A 6,000-nucleotide genomic window follows, 5' to 3' on the forward strand; every position below is an offset into this window, starting at 1 on the left:
GGATGAAAAATGCAATTTTTCAATTCAAAGGACAGCAAATATATAACTGTTGAGTGTATGTGCAAACACTCAAGTAAAGCTATGTTTTACCAAAGCAAATACCATATGGACATGAAAGACTTAAATACTGTTATGTCTCTGAAACTTGCTCGGTACACAGAGAACATTAATAGCATTGTGAGAGAATTTACCATTTTGCTACATCTTCAAAGAGAAGTTAACCAGCCAAAGAGGGCTTTATTTTGATGATTTTGAGTCATATGGAGAGAAGAGAGGAAAGAGTACCAAAAATAATAATGTTCAAAAGTGCAACTATTCAAATCAAAATGACTGAAAAGGAAGAAAAAAATAAAATCACTAAATGAAGGTTGAAAATCATACTATAATCTTACTAAAAACACTGTCTAGTGGCCCAGTCTGATTCACCACAAAAAAATATTTCTCAATTTTTGCTTCCTATAACTTCTGAATGTGGCGAAGCTTTTAGTACAGAGAAGAATAGCTGAGCACAGCTTTTCTTCTTGAGGCAGATATACCCCCCAAAAATAGTGTCACTATAATACAACTATGTTTTCAAAAAATATAAAAATAATTCCATTATTCCTGAGCAGCATGTCAGTCATCAGCTGGGCATTCACAGCTTTGCAGAAAGCACCTACAAGAAACAGTGCTTTTATCAACTGTCAAAAGTCCTTATCCAGTCCCATCTGACATAGAGCATGAGTTTTCCTTTGCATCAGTTATCACTGGCATTTCAAAACCAGTGCAATGTGACAATGCATTTAATTTGACACAGCTTTTCTGAACTTGACACCTAAAAATCTGTGAAATTTCCCTCTCAAGTATTTCTCTTTTCTGAGCTATATGGAAATGAAAGTGTGTTGTTCAGGCTACATGCCTGACAAGCATGCACACAGATTATTTTGCTTGACTAGCATAGCACTCAGGCCTCCACAGAAACTTGTCCAAGATCAAGCTGGCTTGTCTAATATAGTATCATCTTTTAATTAAAAAAACTCAAACAAACCCAATCAAAGACTTCAATAGGAAGTTACATGAGGATGGACTTCCCCAAAAGAAAACCCACGAGGAAGATATAGTAAGCTTTATATTGTTGCAGTGGTACTTTTTACCAACATTTTCATTCTAGGTATGTTTCTGAGTCTCTTTACTTGGCCCCTGCATAAGTGATGGAAAATATGTGTAAAACTTAATGCTTAAACACTGAGATACATCTCCCACATAACATCTGGGCTTGAATCAAGCAGAAGTTGATTATGTTACTAAATAACAAGTTCTGTCCCCAACTCAGAGAGATGGGTTTTCTTGATGTAAAATGGTAAGCTACAGAAATGCAGGAAAACTCTGTATCGATTGTCTAACTCTATTAGATGGAGTTGTGTTCAACCTAGGTGAATTATGAAGGTTTAACTCCTGCGCAGTAAAGCATTCAAGTCTTTATTTTGGTTTGGAATTTAACTGACCTCATCCAATAGTTGATTTTTTTTCTTGGATGTTTAGGAGCCATGTGACTTTACTTTTATTAAAAGAAACAGAGAGGGAAATTTGATGAATTGCTGAGTAAAAATGGTGAGAGGCAAATTCCTGCCAGTTGGCTGAATTTGAATATTACAGGGAATCTTGAAGCAATGAGATTCACAGATGGACCTTCTTGTTTCTTTACAGCCCTTCTAAAAACACTGGGCTGTAGTAGTATAACTGAATAAAAAGAAATGAGAAAAAAGTATTATTTTTATGTGGAATGAAATCAGTTTTATTTGTTCATCTTCCTGCAGATATGAAAGAAGTCTGGAATCGAACTCAGAGCTTGTTCTGTTTTGATTCATTACAAAATGGTATCCTCCCTCGTAAAACCTAGAAGATATCCACACCACAAAAAATAATTCCAGTAGATAGAAAAAAAGAATTATAAGAAGGAGAACATGGCTTTTATCCAGTTTATAGTGATTAGCTGCTAATGGCAATACATCCCTAAAACTACTTTACAACTAAGAAGTAAGTATCAGGCGTTATACAATATATATGTTATTTGCTGACTATTGATGCTCCAAGCTGTAAGAAACAGGGTCTTTGATCACTACTCCATTTCTGCAGTTTCTATAATATGGTTTGTGAATAGTTGCTCAGGATGACCATTCGTTCAATTACACTGGAATATATTTACAGCATGTAAAATGAAAAAGTAAAAGTACTGAACTACAAGTTTGATCTCTCTGGGAGAAGTCAGGGAGAAAATGTACCATTTAAAGTATTCAAATGCATAATTCAGAGATTGATGAAATCATCTAGTGGAAGATATAAAAAACCCCAAAGAAACACTATCAACCATTGAGGAGATATTACAGCTCCTCTTTCTAAAGTCACTTGAGCTTAACCTATAAGGATGCTGTGTGTCAGTATCAATATAATACATGAATCACAGACTCAAACTCTTCAGATCTTTGAGCTTACCAAATACATAACAGTTTAATGGCTATCACAAAAACATCCCACCTGATATCTTTAGTGTTATTCCGTGCCCCAGTTAACTTTAAATTGTAGTGAAGACAATAGTTATCAATGACGATTGAATTTGGCCCCGTCATTTGGCCCTATGCTACAAGTATTTGTTTATGATTAGGAATGGCTGAGAATGCAGATGGCATGACAGCTAAACTCATCTTACCTCTAGCAAAATATGAATGTTCCTGTCAGGACAACACTAGAAAATCTGAAATACCGCTGTGTGTCCAGACTCTGATGATGGATCACTCTTTCAACAGTTTTTGCAGTCAACACTTTGGTAGTCACAGCACAATAAAAGAGTAAGAATATATAAGCGATTCTGTTCATATTAAACAATCATACAAGCAATAAATACCAGAACACAGGCACAGAATGATGCTCATATATATGACTGCAGCATTTCTGAAATCTGTGGAACCTAACTGAAGGACACAGACAACTGTACAAAATTTCTATTTTGGAAGTGTGCTAGCTTTTACCTTAATCTGGAAATACAGTTATGATCTCTTTCCCTCTTGAAAATCTATGGCAATTGACATTATTTTCCAGTCTCCCTTCCAGGAGTCCCTGGGGCAATCTTGGCTCAGGGAATTCAACTGCAGTGTACCTCCTGAGAAAGGTACTTCTAGAAACTGATGGCCAAAGCAAAGATGCCATGCCAACAGCATCATTTTCCGTCCTCCAAAAGTTCCCAGAACTCCAAAAACTTTTGAGGAAGAAGAAAGAAAAACGAAAGGGAAAGGGAAAAGGGAAAAGGGAAAGGGGAAAGGGAAAAGGGAAAGGGAAGGGAAAGGGAAGGGAAAAGGAAGGAAAAGGGAAGGAAAAGGGAAGGGAAGGTTTGGGAAGGTTAGGGAAGGGAAGGTTTTGGAAGGTTTGGGAAGGTTTGGGAAGGGAAGGTTTGGGAAGGGAAGGGAAGGTTTGGGAAGGTTTGGGAAGGGAAGGGAAGGTTTGGGAAGGTTTGGGAAGGGAAGGTTTCGGAAGGGAAGGTTTGGGATGGTTTGGGAAGGTTTGGGAAGGGAAGGTTTGGGAAGGCTTGGGAAGGCTTGGGAAGGCAAAGGCGAGGCGAGGCAAGGCAAAGGCAAGGCAAAGGCAAAGGCAAAGGCAAGGCAAAGGAAGGCAAGGAAAGGAAAGGGGAAGGTCCCATACTGGCATAGTTAATAACAGGATTCTAAAAGAGATTTTATTCAGTTTCACAACCCCATACTGTTCTCTATGGATGTTTTTTACTGTGTGGGCCAGAGGAATACATATATAAGTAAAAGTACATGCATCTATAGGCACTATCAGCCTCTAGAAAAAGGCTTCTTATTAACTCAATAGTAAACTGTTGAAGGGGAAATTGAGGTGAAAATGTACGAAATGAAATTAACCAGAAATATCTAAGGGAAAAAAAAAGCGCAGCCTTTAATTTACTCTGACACCTGGCAGAGAGAAATCACAGGAAATGCAATGCTGTTCTACATTATGCAAAAGCTTATGTTACTTTATAATGCCCCTGCATAGGTGGAGCATTCTGCCTCTAAGCTATTTATCAGTTCAGCATTTTTACTTCACTGCTTCTTAAAATATATAGTCTCTTATGTCCTGTGCTTGCAATTTACAAAGAGGTCCTAATTTAAAATCTTGAATTCTATGAGGCATCAAAGCAAAATCATTTAAAGACAGTTGAAGCTTGCCAAATTTCATAAAATAGTACAGTTTAGGTGTAGTAAATCTTCAACAAGTGGAAAAAACATCCATTTTAGTAATGTTCTCAAAAATATTTTTTAGATTGAGAAAATTGTTAAAAAAACACCCAAGAAAAGGTCTTGCAGGTATTTTGAAGAAAATCTGCAAAACCAAGTATTTTTGAAGAGTTCTAGCAATTTTGCTTGCACAACTTCTGAACTTTAGATAGTTAAAAAAATTGTATAAAATTCATACGGTTTAAACCGTACTGAGCAGTGGAAATGTTTGCTAATGATAATAACAGGTCATATCTAATAATTCACTAAAAGGAGAGACAATTATTTAAATTTGGCACCACGCGAGCTGTACCCAAGGTAAAGTCCCTTGTATATGCTCAAACCTTTGACTAAGGAACTAGGGCTTCTGTGATTTTGGGATTTCTCACTGTGCAATCCAAAATGCCAGTTTTCTCAGATCTAGCTTGGGAATCTCCAAATCAGAATTGAATTTCATAGCGTATAAATTTGCTACCTTGTAAATACCACAAGATGCACCCAACAGATATGAATTAATTTTTTGAAATATAAATATTTATAATTTGACAATGTTTTCCTGCATTATATTGTTCTACACCACACTGTTTGTCATATTTTAATTTCAAAATCACAATAAAGGGCTCTTTCAGCTTGGATAAGGATATATCATTACAGATAAGAAAAATATTTTATTAAGTCTTTTTGCATACTTATTATTTTTCTCTCTAGAGGAACTATCTGAATTGGTGAGTCAATGGACATGGGATGCCACTGAACTGAGTCCAATAAGCTGTATTCCGCTACACACACCTTCCAGAAAAATGTTCCATCCTGATTTGAAAACATCAGAAAATGAAGACACCCCAACTATCTTTGGTAACTTCTTCCAGTGGCTAATTAGCCTCATTACTAATAGTCTGTAATTTATTGGTAATTCTAGTTTATCTGACTTTAATTTTTATACTGTTTTGTTACATTTTTCCTTGCTGGCTCAAGGAACCATGTTGCTTCTGGTATTTTTCTCTCTTTGAAGCAACTTATTGACTGTAATCAAGTTACTGCTTAACTTTCTTTTTTATTTTCTTTACAGTTATATGCAAATACACAGGCTTATCTTCAAAAGAAGAATGACAAAGAGAACTCTCCAGATTGCAAATTCTGAAATTCACTAACTGGCATTAAGAAATTCCAAAGGTGTTAAAGGAAAAAAAAAAAAAAGAAAAAAAAAGAAAGAGCAAGGTGCATAAAAATACTGAATGAGACAGAGAGAAGGCCAAGAATTAGAAAAAACTAAGTGGACATGATTTTCTGAAACTATAAGCCTAGATGGGTGCCTAAACACAGATTAAAGAGATGAATATTTCTAACTTGTTGGGTGTTTCTGAAATTCCACACCCAGACAAGATTAAGGCATACATTTTTAACATACTGACCTGAAGCAATGAAGAAACAGTATTATTAAAAAAGTAACTACACAGTCTTCCGCTACCCCATGTTCAGCCAGGAAAGATGTTTAAATCTAAGAAAGTAATTGGTATCAATTTACTGGAAAATACGGGCAATAAGAACCCTCTACACCATATGGAAAACAAAATATTTTATTCATGTTTCATGTAGAAAAAAAATTAGACTGGTCAGAGATACCCTGGCTGTTTATATCTGGTTGGAGAAGACATGCTCAACAATTCAGAAAGGTTGAAATCTTATGAAAACATTAGCCTTCCTAGAACTGCTTAAGATGTTCAATTATTTTTCTCTCTGCTTACTGCAT

The sequence above is a fragment of the Lepidothrix coronata genome, unplaced genomic scaffold (assembly GCF_001604755.1).
Source record: "Lepidothrix coronata isolate B3197 unplaced genomic scaffold, Lepidothrix_coronata-1.0 Scaffold138, whole genome shotgun sequence".
In the NCBI taxonomy this organism is placed as follows: Eukaryota; Metazoa; Chordata; class Aves; order Passeriformes; family Pipridae; genus Lepidothrix; species Lepidothrix coronata.